Source organism: Dermochelys coriacea, chromosome 1 (genome assembly GCF_009764565.3).
Source record: "Dermochelys coriacea isolate rDerCor1 chromosome 1, rDerCor1.pri.v4, whole genome shotgun sequence".
NCBI lineage: Eukaryota > Metazoa > Chordata > Testudines > Dermochelyidae > Dermochelys > Dermochelys coriacea.
In genome coordinates, this window is record NC_050068.2 from 37,678,892 (window position 1) to 37,698,641 (window position 19,750).

Sequence of the window (19,750 nt, forward strand, 5' to 3'; positions counted from 1 at the left end):
ATTCTAGTGGAATGAAAAGAGTGCTATCATATGACATGACTACATCACCTGTTTTTTCCCCGACATACAGAACAGAAACATTTATTGAACACTCCTGCTTTTTCTGCGTTATTGTTGATAATTCTACTACTTCTATCTAGTAATAAAAGGGTTAATTGGGGAGAAAGCAGTTTCTTGTAACTGCTCTCAAGGTACCATCAGTTAGCAAGCTTTTTTTCTGATTATGTAATGACTTTAATGTGATGTCTATTAGTTATGTATTGTTAATTGCTATCCTGCTGGAGAGGTTTGAGGTGGATTTTTGTGGCTAGGCAAAATGTTTCTTTACAGCATGAGCAGATAAGTTAGTATCTTAATCAGCTTGATAGCTGTTATTTTTCCATGGTGCCTCTGGTCTGGTAACTAAGGCCCCAGTTCAGGAAAGCTTTTCTATTCAGGACAAAGTTAAGCACATGCTTAAGTACTTCTTTAAATCATATCGATTTCAATAAGGTGTCAATAGGTGCTGCAGTATTTCTCTAAATTAGGGCCTAAAATAGCAAGGGCAGTGTAATTTGTCTCATTTCAGTCTTGAAATAAATGGACTAACTTCACCCCTGCTGTAACTCCACTGACTTCAATGGACTAACTCCCGGGATGAATGTATTCCTATTCCATCTTTCTCTCATAATTGCTTTCTATGAACCTGATCCAAAGCTCACAGAAGTCAACGGGTCTCTTTCTACTGACTTCAATGGGATTTGAATTCGGCTGTGTTGGCATCACTCCTCCTTCTTCCCATTTTTTCTTCCTTTGTCTTTGGTTGGTACAGATTTTTACTGCTTGAAATATATGGTGAATTATGGCTACCAATTGTGGAAGTCTGATTCTTTTAGTATTCTATATCATGTTCTGCCAACTACTCCATCTGCATTTGCAAGATTGCAAACAAGAAATTAGCCCTGCTGGAATTATACTGGGACACAGAAAACTGTAAAAAAAAAATAACTGTAAAGTAAATCAACTGCTGTATTTTAAGAAGATGTATTTGTGGCACATACTAATTACTGCCCCATGCAATACTATACATGAGTTATATAGATTTCGCTTTTGTTTATGTGTGTGTAAATGTACTGCTTGTCGAAGGGGTACCAGATAGACAGCCCTGAAGATTGAAATCCTTTATTTATCCATAGTGATAGTACAAGCTTCCATCTCATCTATGTGTTTCAGACTTACGGTGGACAGATCCTCTCTAGGGGTACGAGTAATTCACTCTCCAGGCCCATTCTGTCCCTGGCCTCTCTGCCGAGCCTGACAACAAGATTCTAGTGGCATTGGTTGTAGTGCTAGTTTTTCAAGTGGTTTGGATACTGGGGAGCAGGATTAAGAGGACCAAATTCATGTTATCCAGGCTATCAAAGAGACATTTGATGATAACAATTTTCAGTTAATATCAGTCAGAATTGGCTATGATCCAGCAACATAGAGATGAAAAACACTGTATTCTATTACCACTCCCCTAAGGCATCAATTTCCCATTAGTTATTGTTCTATTTTAAAAAAAGCATCTAACTTATTTACCACTTATAGAAGTATAATTCTCAGGTGTCCAGAAACTTCCCAGGCCTCATTCAAATACTGCCTCTCATTAGAGACCAGGGTTTTATAAGTCAGAGAGAACTATGTCAGATTTTAAATTAAACTATTTTTACCATTTTGTAAGAGAGACCTGTTTTTGGTCCTCTATCCTAATTTCTCTGTCAGGAAGCAGAGAGGGATGACAGAGCCAGGAACTCAAAAGAAGAGGTCTAAGAGCAGAATTGGAATTCAGACCTGTAACAAAGGCCAGGAAAAGAACAGAAAGCATGGCACAAACACTGGTCCATGATTTTAATACAGGGATAAAGGCTGCTCTTTTATGAGCTTTTTGCTCTCTGAGGACCTGATCTTGCAAACAATTATTCATGCAGAGTTACTTCACAGAGGAAGGATGGTCCAGCAGTTACAGCACTGGCTTAGCCTGTCAAAGAACGAGGTTCAGTTCACTACTTTGTCATCTTTGGCCAATCACTTAGCTTTTCTGTGCCTCAGTTTCCCCCATCTGTAAAATGGGGACAGCTTTTCCCTACCTCACAAAGGTGTTGAGAGGATAAATAAAGTAAAGTTTGTGAAGTGTTTTGAGATCTGCTGATATGCTCTGTATAAGAAAGAGGCATTATTATTCTTCATGGCTCAGAGACCCATTGGCTTCAATGCAACTTCACATGGGCGTAACAAAATTCATGTCATGGTTTGTAGGCTGGGGTTCTACAGTCAGAGCAGAGCTTCAGGGCTGGCAATGGGAGTCAGACAGAAGGCTGAGGGCAACACATGGCCCAGTTTAGGGATGTCTCCATAACACAGCAGTCTCCCCCTTGCGGTAATAAAATACACTCTTGACTACATTCATGCAGGGCACAATATAGATTCCCAATCTTCCTGTTTAGCAGGAAACCTTCACTACCTTTGACTTCATCTTCCACTATCCTAGCTCTCTCACACCAAACCAGGACCCATCATTTTCCACCCACCTCCACACAGGGCTGGCATGGGATAAGGGGTTTGGAAGAGGCAGGGCGGGGAGAGATAGCTCAGTGGTTTGAGCATTGGCTCCCTAAACCCAGAGTTGTGAGTTCAATCCTTGAGGGGGCCATTTAGGGATCTGGGGCAAAAACTGGGGATTTGTCTTGCTTTGAGCAGGGGGTTGGACTAGATGACCTCCTGAGATCCCTTCCCACCCTGATTTCTATGATAAGACACTGGGGGCAAAGATAGAATTACAAAATGAACCTTGTGGCTTAGAGATAAGGAAAGCCAACTTTGCTAGAACTGGCTTTGACAATCTAATAGCAGAATTCTGCCATTATATTTGAATTTAAAAAAAAAATCAAAATGAAACATGCAGATGACAAAATTTTGAAAGCAAAAGAAAAGGCAGTCACAACACTATTACATCTGTTGGAGGGGCAAATTCTGATAGTGCATCCTTCTCTGTTGCAGAATACAAGAGAAAAAATTATTTATTAAACAGGCCTTGGTGGTGAAAGAAATTTTATAAAGAGATGCTGCTGACTTCTACAGAACTTGGGCACTGCCTGCGGATCCATTCACATACTGACACTGTTCTTCCCAGAAGTACAGACTTTGATCTTACCCTGCTGTGTTTGTTTTCTTCCTGCTGCTGCTTTCTTTTTTCCTCCCTCTGCATCCAGTGGGATCAGAACAGAGTCAATTGCAGAATATTATCACAAAAACAGCATCAGGTTCTTACATTCTCACATATCGATCCTTGTCTAGAAAAATACAAAAGGTTATACCACTTTTACAAGTTTGCCACTACAAAGACAAACATCCATTTAAAAGGGTCCTGGATTGTTTCTGTTTGAAATAGATAATTGGTTTTATATAATATGTTTGTATAACCTAATAAGCAAGTGTTAAAGGGGCTTCTCAGGTAAAGGTGAAGGATAAAACTAGTAAAATGTTAGTCGATTTACAATGAGAGCTACGAGAATGGAAGTGATTATTTGAGATCACAATTATTCATTTCTAAAAAAGTAAGCAATAACAGCTCCTATGGTAATTCAGTGAATCTAGAGATTAGAAAAAACACCTGTACTACAGAATTTAAAGTAGCAGATTCTGATCTGCTACACCAGTTTAAATTCAGAGCAATTCTATTGATTTCAATGGAGTCTGAAGTCAATGGAGTTACTCCAGATTTAGGTCCTGGTCCATAGCCTGTTGAAGTCAATAGGAGTCTTTTCATTGACTTCAATGGATTTTAGATTAGACCTTTATAGTGTAAATGAAATCAGAATCTGGACCAGAGGATTTAATTCAGATTTATTCTATAGAATATAAAAATATTGTTTGTATGCAGTATGTGTTGGGCATGCTGGACAAGAGCTAGGATGCAATTTCTAGTAAATCTCATTACCATGACAGCAAAAGAAATGACCTAACACTGACCTCCATAAAACGAAATTGAATCAACATTTAAGAATTTACTGTATTAAGACTGTGAAACAGATATCAGCAAATAACTGGGGAGGAAAAAAACACTACCAAATCACATTGTATTGCTTGTAATACTTTTACTGCATAGCATCTGGAAGTGTTTTTGCAAAGCACAATGTAACTGCAATAGAGAATAGCTGTGGTAAATGTATGCTATTTACTGGGGAGATCAGGGCATCGAAGTAACTGGTCACCTTATGTATCATGCTGTACTTGTTTTAAGTGTTCAATTGTACCAATAGACATGTGGTTTCATTAAACAGGGCAACAAACGTTCCTTTGCTTTATTGTAACCAACAACTTTCTGCTGCTTCTAACGTCATATAGGATTGTGACTAGTGCAGGCTAGTGAAGAAAACCAGTGAGGATTGTGTTCACTGGAAGACTCAAGTTAAATGGGCTCATAAGTTTTAAAAGGCCAGTTTAAAGGCAGTCTCATATAGCTGTGAAAAAATCAAATAGGTTTATATATGTCTAATGAATTTTCAGTCTCAGTCATATTGTTAATGGGAATTTATCGACAGTACAAAAACCACTAATACTAATTGGCCTCCTTGCTGGCAGTGTGAGAGAGGCCAAGAACAGTATGGGCATGGAGGCCAAGCTTTTACTCCTCTAGAAATCAGCTGCGAAATGCAGATGAAGTATCGTGTATTATCCAGGTGGAGTGGAGAAGAGCTGTGGGATTAAACAGAAGACCTCATCATCCAAGACTGTCCTTCATGCACTCTTCAATGCAATATTAAAGAGAAGATCTTTTCCACTTAACAGCTAAGAGAACATTATACCTTGTGAACACAAGATTTCAGAGAATGAGTCCACGTGGCTAACATCCACAATAAATCACAGGTTTCAGAGTAGCAGCCGTGTTAGTCTGTATTCGCAAAAAGAAAAGGAGTACCGGTGGCACCTTAGAGACTAACAAATTTATTAGAGCATAAGCTTTCGTGAGCTACAGCTCACTTCATCGGATGCATCCGATGAAGTGAGCTGTAGCTCACGAAAGCTTATGCTCTAATAAATTTGTTAGTCTCTAAGGTGCCACCGGTACTCCTTTTCTTTTTATCCACAATAAATGTTACACATCATTCGAAAGAAGGGGAAATCTGTAATCTCCATTTTTTAACAGCTAAGATTAAACAATCCATCTTGGGAGAAACGCTTAAAATAGCTTTTCAGTTAGCAAAAGAAAAACGAGGAAGTGATGGTGAAATGTGCATCTCTCAAAATATGTATAATTCCTGCTCTATACATAAGAAGGAAAGGAGCTGCTGCCAGGAGTTGACGGAGTAAAGCTCAAACTATGGATTGCTGAAGGCGGCTTCCAGAAACTCAAATGAAGAGAGTTCTAGATTCACAATTAATTACTAATGTACCAAATCAATGCACAAACTATCAAAATCCTACTCCAGAGCAGGGCTATTGAAGAAAACTATGTTTTCCATTTGAGATTGATTGAAAGCGAATTCTGTTCTGTTTAACTAGTTTCAAAACCAGGAAATACTGAGCTGCACTAATTCCTATGGAGTAATGCCAAAGTGAAGACTTTAGTGGGGATAGCGAACAGAATGACTGTGCCAAAGACATACCATGGTTCTGTTCTGAAAAGTGACAGTAGCAATACCCTTGTGGAGTTTCATGTTCATTGTGTCATCAGTTTCCACATCAAACTTGTTCAGGCTGCTCTTTTTTCTTACCTGCTAGCCCTGCAGATTTGACATGGGCTTTAAAAGTCGAGCTGTGATCTTGTTGGTTTATGCATCACCACAGGAAATAGAGACTCTGTGGATGATTGCAGAGGTGCTAACTGAAGGTAGAATTTGGCCCTTCTACTGGAACTTGGTAAACATTAGAGCTGGTAAAAAAAGGAAAAGCCACTTTCAATTTACAAAAAATCAAAAAAATTGTTTGGTTTGCAGGACTTAAACAATTTTTCATTGTTTTACTTCCAAACAAAATAAAGAATGATATTTAGAATAACCAAAATTTTCAAAAGTGATTAGTGAATTTGGGTGTCCAATTTGAGACATCTTAAAGGGGCCTGACTTTCCGAGGGCAAGCACTAAACACTGGCTCCACTCAGTGTTACAACAGGTGGAAGAGAAATAGCCTCATGTTGCCCCTTTCACAAGTCTCTGTCTCAGGACAAATCTGTTACATCACAGCATTATGACAACATTTGCACTGGCTCCTAGATTTATTTTGGGACCCTTTAACAAGCTTGCAACCCTTGCTGGCAAGGTGCAGCGTGACAACCAGAATCAGAGAAACCCTGTGCTGCACACTGACAAAGAGCAGGTGGAATATAAAGACTTGAGGCTCTGGAGGATATATATTTTGCTACAGACTCTCAGGCAGTTACAAGCAATGGGCATAATAAAAAACATTTACTTTTGTTCACCTTAATTATCTACCAAGGAGAAAACACAAGCCCAGGCAGGGTTAGTGGGGGAGAATTTACTTCCCTTCAGGGGATGCCACTGTGAGCCAGCTAGGAAATGGAAACATAAACAGAAAGACACACACACACACACCCTACCACCTTGTGCTAGCATAGAGATACAACACGATTCTTTTGCCTCCGGTCTCTCTTTCTCCCTGCTTCCACTGGCCAACCCCTCACTTCTTTATCTGTCCCCCCAAAGGTTCTAAAGCTGTTCCTAGGCTACAATCTTTGCTCTCACATCTGACAATAACTCTCTCTCTCCCACCACACCTTCTACACGCCGAACCCAGTGCTGCCAGCTCCTGTGATTTTGTCACACAAACTTTATTTCTTGGCCCAGCCCCTGGAGGCTTGTGATTAGGCAATAATCTCCCTCAGCTTTCATTTTAAAAAAAACACGTAAGTTTATAAATCTCATGGTTGCAGAGGAAAGCATGACCTGAGACACTAAATAAAACCAAAAGACATGAAAAAGAAATAAAAAGCATTTGTTTTTTTTAAACAAATCTCATGATTTTTGGGACCTTTCATAATTTTAACACTTGTAACACTTAACACTTTTAACAATTAGGGAATTGTACCAATGAACCTTGGCAAGCGGATACTAGGGAAATGGGAAAAATGGAACCTCCCAGAATGAATCAAAGAAACCCAGGTCAGTAAATGTATTAAGAAGCAGCCTAAAGTTCACTTACAAAATCAGTGTCTGATGACTTTTTCATACTGTCCCTACCCAGTTAGGTAAATATACATGGCTAAGCATTTGGGTACAATTAAACTTTAAGGTACTTGCAACTGAATCTGATATATAAAAAAAAACACAAGACAATACCCACCGAATGGACCACATGGTAAAATTGAATGATAGGGAACAAGTTATTGTAACACCAATAGGATCTCTAAAACAAACTGACTTAGACCTCACTGGATTAAATGTATCCAGAGTTGTATCTCAATTACACTCAGTCAAACTCTCCAGAAAGGGTGGGGTACATTCCAATGGGTATATTGGAAACTGTTATGGGTGGAACTGAATTAAGTGTTGAAATACTAGGTGCTACTAATATATAGGTATTGGCAAACTAAGTTATATTCCAGCTGAAATACCAGAATTGGAAAAGCCCATCAGTGCATCCTTGTTAAAATTAAACAATTAACAATTATTTTCTAAAATACTGCTAGTATGGCAACAGCAAGGTGAAAAGAATTTATTACTTTTAGCAGGGGCTATGGAAACAATGTAAGAAAATGTGTCCTAAGAATTAGCCTGTACACAGCCCCAGGAAATAAGTCAGCAATTAGTCATCCAAATGATCTGCGAAGGCATGGAAAAAAATGTGTTGTTTGTGGAAAAAAATTTCACTGAGGAGAAAAAAAAGACAACTGATGTCTTTGTGGAAATTGGTAAACTTTATCCTTTATAAGAATCAAATAACCTTTCAAGTGTATCAGAGTAGCAGCCGTGTTAGTCTGTATTCGCAAAAAGAAAAGGAGTACTTGTGGCACCTTAGAGACTTTAACAAATTTATTTGAGCATAAGCTTTTGTGAGCTACAGCTCACTTCATCGGATGCATTTGGTGTATGTGTATGTAATAACTGTTTTAACTGTCTGCCCTAGCCACACCATTAATATATACCCAATATTACCTATAAGAATTCAGGTAACCAAAACTTTGGTCATGTATTTGGTGGACCATCATGCATGGGCATATCAAAAATATGAACAATGGAAAACCATAGATATATCCCAATGTATAGTTTATAAAGATTTAATATATATATGTAAGAATGTTCTGCTGTTGATAAACCACCCCCTCCACCTCAAGAATGTCCCTAATGAGAGTTATAACCACCACAGTTATAAAGTAGAGATACCCAAGCGCTGGGAAATTAGGGAGGGTACAGAGAGAGACTCAATAAATGGTAAGATAAGCTCTAACCAGTCTTTTTATGTGGATCATCTGCATAACAGAGAAGGTTACAATTTGGGCATGAAAGATAAAATGTAAAAAACTTGGGCAGGAAGGGGACACATAGGTGCTAGTATGTAATTGATTAAAATTTGTTATTTAGGAGTGTGGGATAATGTGCTAGGTTTAGTAAATTTGAAGGAGGTAGCTAGATTTACCTATATAATGTAAATGAAAAACAATGCTCTTTGGGAACCATTTCTGGACTGCAGTTCAACATCAAGCTGCTGGAACTCTGACCGCTCTCCATGACCGTGATGTACAGAGGAATCACTGGGAACCCACAGATGAATGAATCCTGAGTGGCCATTGGGTGAAATCTGTCTATATATTGGAAGTGGTGAGCATAAGAGATTTGCTTGGTATATGTATTCTGTGTGTGTTGCTAATAAATAGATGTTTAGAGCACAGCTGTGTAAGGCTCTCTCACGGGGAAAAGGTTCCACAGACCTGTAGAGCCCTGAACCCCGAGGGAAAGGGTGGTGCTTAATTAACCAGGTTTCTTCCTGTTTCTTCCTGAACCCTGTGGGTAAGGATAGGTGTCTTATACCCTGAGCCCTCAGAAGGGAAAGGATGGAGGTGTCTAAATTGATTGGGTCATGCCTTCAGCCCTTGGTGGGGTATAGGTGGGGTGCCCTAAATTGACCAGGTCCTGCCTTGAGCCCTCAGTAGGGCATAGGCAGGATGCCCTCAGTTGAGCAGGTAACAAACTCTTGTACAGCTGTAATCCGCTTGCAATTTGGGGTGACTTGAGAAAAGCAGCTCCTACACACAGCAAAAAGGCTGAGGAAATTGAAACAGACTAACCAGTGCTTCAGAAAGACAAACAGCCAGTTGGGGTCAGGCCAGAGTCTGACTGATGTCAGGGCAGGTGACCAGCGACAGGTCCCCCAGATCAGTGGTGGTCAACCAGGGGTACACACAGAGGTCTTCTGGGGGGTATATCAACTCATCTAGGTATTTGCATAGTTTTACAACAGGCTTCATAAAAAGCACTAGTAAAGTCAATACAAACTAAAATTTCATACAATGACTTGTGTGACAGGGTCGGGCCAGATGGCTATAGGAGAGTAATAGAAGGCAGATATATTAGCCCCAGGCTAAGTAGGTCCCTTTTCCCTGGGTAAGGTAACAGGGAAGGTTCTAGAACAATCAGGAACCTTCTGGAGACAATTAAGACAGGTTGATTAGAACACCTGCAGCCAATCGAGAAGCTGCTAGAATCAATTAAGGAAGGCTAATCAGGGCACCTGGGTTTTAAAAAGAAGCTCACTTCAGTTTGTGGTGTGCATGTGAGGAGCTGAGAGTGAGAATGCAGACTGTTGGAGGCCTGAGGTGTACAAGCATTATCAGACACCAGGAGGAAGGTCCTATGGTGAGAATAAAGAAGGTGTTGGGAGGAGGCCATGGGGAAGTAGCCCAGGGAGTTGTAGCTTTAGCACAGCTGTTCCAGGAGGCACTCTAGACAGCTGCATTCCACAGGGTCCTGGGCTGGAACCCGGAGTAGAGGGCCTGGGTTTCCCCCAAATCCTCCCAGCTACTGGTGAGACACAAGAGGAGTCGACCTGGACTGTGAATTCAAAAAAACAACCAAGCTGAGGGCTGCGTGAAGCTCCAAGGCGAGCAAATCCGCCAAGACCCACCAAGGTAGAGCAGGAACTTTGTCACGCTTGTTTATACTGTTCTATATACTATACACTGAAATGTAAGAACAATATTAATATTCCAATTGATTTTATAATTATATGGTAAAAATGAGAACATAAGCAATTGTTCAGTAATAGTGTGCTGTGATACTTTTGTGTATTTATGTCTGATTTTGTAAGCAAGTAGTTTTTAAGTGAGGTGAAATTTGGGGATATGCAGGACAAATTAGTCTGTTGAAAGGAGTACAGCAGTGTGGAAAGGCTGAGAGCCACTGACCCAGATCTTAGATACAGTGGGAATAGCCATGACACATGCACTGAGCCAGGGTGGGGGACTGTGTTTGTGGGGAGACAGAGAGAGAGAACTGGCTGCCAGAAGTCAGGTTACAGCAGCTGGGGGAACCCAGCTCCGTCCTGAATTGCTGTCTGCTGCAGAGGACCCAAGACTGCATTTGGCCTTGTGGCAGGGCCTGTTTGCTCCTGCCTCTGCTCAAGTCCACAAACTACTTAGAGATCTTTTGGCTAATAAAACACCCAGTGCAGTTTATTTACATCGATAGTTTATACCCTGATACTTCAGAGAGCGCTGGATTTAGGGATAGGCAACCCAGGCAACGGTCTGGGGTGCTGGGCTTGGGGTACCATTTTTGTTGTTAGTGCCAAAAGGGAAAAATTGAATGTTTGAAGTAAAATATTTCAGGTATTCCATATGTGGATGCATTTTTCACTAATCTCCTAGAATGTTCTGGACCTTTGTAGAATCTCATGGAACCTTCCAGACTTTGAGAACTATATTTTCCTTGAACCTCCTAGAAAGTTGTCCGCTATACCTTGCAGCAGGGTATCGCCAGTTTGTCCGTGTGATATAAGAACAAAGTGAGAGCCCAGCTGCGATATTGTGAACCTTGTTTTATTGTGTAATTGTGAAAGTGTACTTGTGTTTTTAAGACTTGAAGAGTGCAAATAGTGACTAATAAAGAACATATTTAATCAGATGCCAGAGATTCCTATCAAACAAGGAACAGCCTAGGCTTCCCAGCAAAGGGTACCACACTCATTCTTCAAGCTCCAACTCCAGCAATGAGCTATGTCCTGTTAAAAGATTCTGGAGGGCCATCCTCTTTGTTTTTACTTTGCTGTTGACTTTTGAAGGAGTGAGTGTTTAATTATTTTTGTGCAACTGATTAGTTACTCATTTATTTTATATCCTTTGTTCTTTTGTCTGTTCCCTTTCCTTTAATTTACCCCTATTTTTATTCCAGGGAAAGTGTTATTTATCTTTATCCTGGTCCAAGGTTCCCTGTAACTACAATCTGTAAGATTTTAGAGGTCATAACTGTTGTCTATTAGTGTCTCCATCTAATGACCAGGTGAATAAAATGAGTGAAAAGAACTCAGGGCTCATTGGTCCTAAAATGGGTTACTAAGTCCTGAGAAACGAGTGCTTCTACCACACTTGAGGACCATGCACAAAGAGATGGCTATACAAATCTTCTCAGGCATAGACCTCAAAGTGCTTTACAAGGGCGGTAAGTACCAGTAGTCCCAGTCTACTGCTGGTGAAACTAAGGCACAGAGAGATGAAGTAACTTCCAAGATTGTCCAGCATGCCAGTTGTAGAGCTAGTAATAAGTCATGGGTCTCCTGAGTCCTAGCCCCGTGCCTTATTCAGTAAGCCAAATGTCCCCCTAACAAAAAAAAGTTTCCTAAGCAAGGAAGCTTAACTAGATAAATACAAGAAATGTAATTCTGTGAACATCACCAACAATTTCAATTGCATCCAGAAATGAAGAAGCAGCCAGTGCCTACATAGACCTCAGCATAGGTGTTATATTCAAGCCAGGCAGCACCAAACAGGAAGTGGAGAGCTGTTTTTCATTGGCTGGAGCTTCTAGATGGCTTTCAAGGATAGTCTTAAATTGAGAATATTAGCCTGTGGATGACGCCTTAGAGAGGAATTGCTGCAGCCAGTTACCGAGGAAAGGTACCCTACGCCAAGGATTCTATCCAGGGTGCTAGGAAGTCTGTGGTTGGACTCCGGCCTGCATAATACAGCATAGATTCTTCCCCCTTCATGGGGTTCCAGAGCTTCAGCCTGAGCCCGAATGTCTACACAGCAATTTTACAGCCCCTCAACCTGAGCCCGGCAAGCCCAAGTCAGCTGATCTGGCCCTGCTATGTGTACTCAAGTATTTAAAAGCAGAAATAATCTCTTTTCCTTTCCCATCTGTCAGAGAAATGGCTTGATTCAGGTATAGGATTTTTAATTTAGGAGTGTGTGTGAACTCCTGTAAAGGTTCTGTTTCCCACATGTGGGAGCCTCCTCAGTTGTTTGACCCCTACATTGTTCCAGTGAAATGTAGCTGCTGTGGTAGGTCATGATCACAGAGGGAAACATGGTATCTCAAGTAATTAAGGCCAATCCCATTACTGGTCGTCCCCCCCATCCCATCCTCCCGGGGTGCCACCTGGAACTGGGGTACCAATGAGCCCCCCTGATCCACGAGCCTGAGCTCCCTTTACACTGTACTGCTGTGACAAGCTGCCCAGCCCACATAAGGATAGGAACCCACCCAGCTGCAGTTACAGCCAGACTTTGTGATCAGCTCTGTATGGGAAAACTCCAGCTAATGAACTTCTCAGCTACTCAGGCATGCACCCTGCTCTGGAGAGTAAACCCAAAATTATACTACCTTGCACTGCACAGGGAACTGTACAGTGTAAGCTCATGAAATTTATCCCTTCCCTCAGTGTGGAGAGGAATATACGATAGCTTTCCGCCCCAAGTTATGACTCCCACACACTAGTTTTAAACAAAGCAAAACCAAGTTTATTAACTTCAAAAGATAGATTTTATATGATTATAAGGGATAGCAAACAGATCAAAGCAGATTACCTAGCAAATAAACCAAAATGCAATCTAAGCTTAACATACTAAGATTATGTATTAATAGCAAATCCTTTTCCTAAGTGATGATACAAGCAGGCTGCAGATTCTTAAGGGGCAAGATGCACTGACTTACAGCTTAAAAATCCCTTTAGCTAGTGTCCAGCACTTCCCCCAGTTCAGTCTTTGTTCCTCAGGTGTTTCCAGGAGTCTTCTTGGGTGGGGGAGTCAGTGAAGAAGCATGATGATGTAACTCCCCTGCCTTATATAGCTTTTGCATATGGCGGGAACCCTTTGTTTCAAAGCTTAGTTCCCAAACCAACCAATGGAAAAACACTGACATCCCAAGATGGACTCCAACACCAGGTGACCTGGTCACATGTCCCTGTAGTGTCACAGCCGCCATTACTTGGAGGCTGTCTATAGTGTCCTCAGGAAGGCGCCCGAGGTGGGAAATAAGCTTCTTCTAAGTCGTATTGTTCTCCCTAACGGTTCATTAACTTCCCAGCCAGCCATCTAGACTGAGAGCCTTTTGTCTAGTGGGTGTTCCCCATGTGTAAACACATTTGTAAAACAGATACATAGTCAATATTCCTAACTTCAAATACAAAAATGATACATGCATACAAAATAGGATAATCATATTCAGTAAATCATAACCTTTTCAATGATATCTCACATGACCTATCTTGCATAAAATACATCATAAGAACGGTAATACTGGGTCAAATCAAGGGTCCATCTAGCCCAGTATCCTGTCTTCCAACAATTGCTAATGCCAGGTGCCCCAGAGGGAATGAACAGAACAGGTAATCATCAAGTGATCCATTCCCTGTCGCTCATTCCCAGCTTCCGGCAAACAGAGGCTAGGGACACCATCCCAGCCCATCCTGGCTAATAGTCATTGATAGATCTGTCCTCCATTAATTGATCTAGTTCTTTTTTGATAATTATGCCATAATCATATCATAATACTATCTCAATGAAGAATATGGGGTGCAGTGTCACATCCATAAAGGGCTTTGACTATCAAGATAGAGTCCTTGAACTGGCCACTGTATTCAATGGGAAGCCATACAGAGAGCAGAACGATGTACTGAGGCAGACAAGGGGGTGGTACTTTGTACAAGCTAGCATTTTTAGCTGATTGAGACAATGAATTGTCACAATCAATCCTGCAGACCTCAAATGCATGGAACACCATGGCCAGGTTTGTGTATGAAGGATAGGGTTCACCTTTCTGTCCAGTGATGTATGGAGGCATATAGTTTTTGGCAACTATGACTATTTGGGCATTCAGTACCTTCCAGGTGACCAAAAGAATCTCAAGGCTGCCGACCAAGACCAACATTTTGGACTGCAGGGTACCATTTACAATTCTCCTTCCTCCCACTCTGCTCAGTAAACAAAGGGGGGGAAACATTAGTTGTGGTATGGCTGGCCTATTTATCTTTACCTCTTTAGGTCCTTTTGGTTTTGCCTGAACTGTTTATGCAATAACTTTCCAATTGGAAGAGAGAGGTTGTTGATCAGTAGATTTTTAGATATCTGTGACACTTAAATGGCCTTCCCATTAGCATAGTATCTGAGCACCCCAGTCTTTTCTTAATGTGTTTATCCTCACAACAACCTTGTAAGGGACATTCTATTATACCCATCTGTAAAATGGGTAACTGAGGCACAGAAACTAAGGCCCAGATCCAGGAGTTTTAGTGGGAACTGGGCAACTAACTCCCTTAGCCACTTTTGAAAATTCCACCCCACATCCTTAGCTGCTATAACTTGGCAAAGTTCTATTGACTTCAGAGCAACACCAAGTTACACCTGATAAAGATCTGACCCTAAGTCTTTAGTCAAAAAGCAACATGGGCAAGAGTTCCTGCAATAGTCACTGGCTGACAGTTATCGTAACTATTTTCTGCAATGAGCACAGGTGCTGTAATAACAGAAACATGACCTTAGTTGGTTTGCCAGTTACTGTAAACACAATAGGAGAAGTATGCAATGCCTTTGGTTTTAGATTACTGCAAAACCCATTAGCAGTTGCACTTGAAGAGAACAGGGATCTTCCTATAACCACTAGCACATAACCTCTGTGATGAATCATATTTCCTTTTAAATGTTAGACCTATTTTTGAAAGCTTTCCTTAAACAGAAGAATACATCAGCATTTAACAAAGTCCTTGCACAATTTCACTGAGGAGAAAATAATCTCTATCAAAATGTTTTCTGATCAGAATCTATTCAACAAGCAAAAGGGGAAAAACTGGCAGGATACAAATGCATTTAAATGAAAGTGTGTGTGTGTGCACACACATCCCTCCAATGTTTGTGATGAATCAAGAACAATACATAACATGTCATGCTGTCTTAGTCATTTATCAGAGTGGTAGCCATGTTAGTCTGTATCAGCAAAAACAACGAGGAGTCTTTGTGGCACCTTAGAGACTAACAAATGTATTTGGGCATAAGTTTTCGTGGAGAACCCACTTCATCAGATGCATGGAGTAGAAAATACAGGAGCAGCTATAAACACATGAAAGGATGGGGGTTGCCTTACCAAGTGTGAGGTCAGTCTAACGAGATAAAACAGCAGGATACCAAGGGGGAGGAAAAATAATTTTTGAAGTGGTAATGAGAGTGGCCCATTACAGACAGTTGACAAGAAGGTATGAGTAACAGTAGGGAGAAATTAGTATTGGGCAAATTAGCTTTTAGGTTTTGTAACGATCCAAGCACTTCCAGTCTTTATTCAGGCCTAATCTGATGGTATCTAGTTTGCAAATTAATTCCAGTGCTGCAGCTTCATGTTTGAAGTTTATTTTTGAAGTTTTTTTGTTGAAGAATTGCCACTTTTAGGTCTGTTATTGAGTGACCAGAGAGATTGAAGTGTTCTCCGACTGGTTTTTGAATGTTATGATTCCTGATGTCAGATTTGTGTCCATTTATTCTTTTGTGTAGAGACTGTCCAGTTTGGCCAATGTACATGGCAGAAGGGCATTGCTGGCACATAGCACATTGGTAGATGTGCAGGTGAAAGATACCCCAATGGTGTGGCTGATGTGGTTAGGTCCTATGATGGTGTCCCTTGAATAGATATATGGACAGAGTTGGCACTGGGGTTTGTTTCAGGGTTTGGTTCCTGGGTTGGTGTTTTTGTTGTGTGGTGTGTAGTTGCTGGTGAGTATTTGCTTCAGGTTGCAGAGCTGTCTATAAGCAAGGACTGGCCTGTCTCCCAAGATCTGTGAGTGAGGGATCGTCCTTCAGATAGGTTGTAGATCCTTGATGATCCACTGGAAAGGTTTTAGTTGTGGGCTGTAGGTGTTGGCTAGTGGTGTTCTGTTACTTTCTTTGTTGGGCCTGTCTTGTCGTGGGTATGTACATTGCCATGGACTTTGCCAAACTGGAGTGGGGCCAATGTACCAGAGAACAATGGAGCAAAAAAATGCATCCCTGTGCATCCTAATGAAGCACTTTCTCCCACAGTGCTCCTCCTGGGCCTGGGTGCAAAATGCGCATTATCCCCCAGAATTCCTTCAGTGCCCCTGGGAGCACTGGTGTAGCAGCGCTGAAATACTTTGAAAGGGTGTTTCATTCCCCGAGTGACAGGCCGGGACTCAACCAGTTCACAGTTCCAAAAAGGTATACAACAGACCTACTTTTTTTCATGGCATTTGACAATCTAAACAACCATTCCTCCACTCAGGTCATCCCATGGCCCAATCCACTAATTCAACTAGTCCAAACAGGAGAAACTGGCCAAGGAAACAAGCAGACATAAGAAAGCAGATTCCAGATATCTAATACCTATACACTGTACAGGAATATTTCCTAGGCAGAGGCCAGAAGGAGACAGTACAAACTAAAATGGAAGCTGATTATCTGCCATCAACAATCAATCCACAAGCTCATGAGTGCTGAAGCACCTGCAAAAGGGAAGTGGCAACTGCATTCATTTTCTAAAACATGAAAGCCAAAAGACGTGCCTCAGGGAAGACAACTTCATTCAAATGTATTCATCTGACAGTAGAAACCAGAGCCAAGGATAACAAGTTTTATGCTCATTTATGGAGCACCAAGGGGTAAAAGATTCATAAAGGAGCTCACTGATACCATGTCAGCAGTGGTGGCAAAATACTCCAGCCTTGTTGATATGCATGTTGAAATCTCCCAGGATGACAAGACCGCAATGCACAAACTGGAAAAGTCATCTCCTCACTTGCTTCCCTAGGACTTTCATAAGTCATCCCTGGTTCAACCCACACAGACAGTCACCCCAATTGTCAGCTGAGATATCAGTATCGAGGACATCACAAACCCGATACTGTCTTGAACAGACTATCATCTTACTAAGGCAGTGGCCGGAGACCTTCGAACTCCCACGCAACAAGAAAGGCCCATGATTCTGATTTGATCATGAAGACTGATGGACTCCAACAAATGCCAAAGCATGTTGAAGGAAAACAAAACCACCCACAGGATGAGGAATCAAAAGATTTGGTGAATCACCATTGTGCATTCACCTCAACCATTGACACATTGGCCCCCAACTGACCCCTTCCTCCCTGTCACCCACACAGATCTCCTTGGTTTTCTGACACCCTGTACCAGAGGAAGGGAGGAGGCAGAAATCTGAGCACTGATGGAGGAAAACAAAGGCTGATACAAAGAGAATTAAACATAACTAATTCCTCCAAGCCTATGCGGTATTACTGATCAAGGGAACCTTCCTTTCAGCCTCCACTGAAGTAGCCAAATCCCACCCAAAAGAGCTACCCAGAATAGTAAACTGCTTCATCAGTCCTGAGTGCCTACAACCTTCATCAGAACCAAGCAGTGCAGAGAATTATCATCCTACTTTGCTGAAAAGTTCAAACATTAAGGAAGCCTTCTCAAACAACACAGATCCACCCTCACCCACCATCCAATAGCCTTCCTGCATTCACTTATCTAGGAGTTTGGACATGCTAAAGCAGAGGTTCTCAAACTGGGGCACGGGTGAAGGTTGCAAAATGTATTCTCGGGAGGCGTGAACAGAGTGGCTATATATGTAGGCAGAGTGGCTGTATATGTAATTGTGTGGCAGGAGCGGGGTGGGGGGGGGAATGGACTACAGACACTAAGAAGGGGGGGGCATAAAGTTTGAGAGCCACTGCCCTAAAGGAGTCCTGACACAAGACTTATGAATCTCACCCATGCCATTCCTGACTCATGAAAGAGGGTCATGAACAATTGGTGCCACCTCTGACTGAAACAGCCAACCCATCATTGAGAGAAGAAATCTTCCCTTCTTCCTTCAAACACACAACAGTCCCATCAACACTAGCTAACTACTGCCAAGTGTCAAACCTCCCATTCCTGAGCAATATCAAAGAGAAACTAGTCAAATGCTGACTTCTATCATCTAATTGAAACTAATATCCTAGACCTTGCACAGTGTGATTCAGGCCAGGACACTGAACTGCAAATGCATTAGTGGAACTGAAGGATGACCTCCTGCTGTCAATGGATAAAAGAGACATCCATTCTCATCCTCCTGCCCTTGTATTCAGCATTCAACACTGTTGACCATAAGGTAGAGCTGTCTTGTGAGAGAGAGAGAGAGAGCAGGGGTCCAGGATAATGCACTAAAATGGTCCGAGTCCTTCCTGGAGTGATGCAGCAAATCAGTAGTGATGGGAAACTGCACCTCTGCCCCTAGACCAGAGGTGGGCAAACTACGGCTCGCGGGTCACATCCAGCCTGTGGGACCATTCTGCCCGGCCCCCGAGCTCCTGACCCAGGACGTTAGCCCCCTGCCCCTCCCTTGCTGTCCCCTCTCTCTCGCAGCCTCCTCTCACTGCGCCTCTGGCACAATGCTCTGGGCAGTGGGGCTGCGAGCTCCTGGGGCAGTTCAGTTGCAGAGCCCAGCTTGACCCAGTGCTTTGTGCTGTGCAGTGCCTGGCTGGCTCCAGCCGGGCAGCGCGGCTGCCTGTCCTGGTGCAGCTGCGCCGCCAGCCACCGGTTCTCCAGGCAGCGTGGTAAGGGGGCAAGGAGGGGGGTTGGATAGAGGGCAGGGCAGGGGCTGGGGATGTGGATGTGGATACGGGTTGGGCGGTCAGAGAGTGGGGAGCAGGGGGGGTGGAATGGGGGAAGGGATTCCGGGGGCAGTCAGGGAGAAGGGGTGGTTGGATGGGGTGGCAGGGGCAGTTAGGGGCAGGGGGTCGGGGGTGATCAGGGGACAGAGAGCAGGAGGGGTGGATGAGGCAGGAGGTCCCAGGGGGGCTGTAAGGAAAAGGGGGGTTTGGATGGGGCAGAAGTCCCGGGGGGGCCATCAGGGGGCGAGAAGCAGAGGGGGGTCGGGTGGGGGCTGGGCCATGCCTGGCTGTTTGGGGAGGCCCAGCCTCCCCAAACTGGCCCTCCATACAATTTTTGAAACCCAATGCGGCCCTCAGGCCAAAAAGTTTGCCCGCCCCTGCCCTAGACCCTCACTTGAGGGAGTCCAACAAGGATAATTTCTCTCTTCTAGTCCTTTTCAAAATCTACTTGCAACTGCTAGGTAAACTGGTGAGATGACATGGACTTAAGAGCAGGCAATATACAGATGACACACAGCCCAACTTATCCTTCACCACACATGACCACACCAGTACCACCAAGATGGACCAGTGCTTGGAGGGAGTCAGCTCATGGATGAAGAACAGCTGACTGAAACTGAACCCAAGCAAAAGAGAGGTGATGGTGTTGGGCAGAGGAAAGCCCTTTGAAGAATTTGCAACC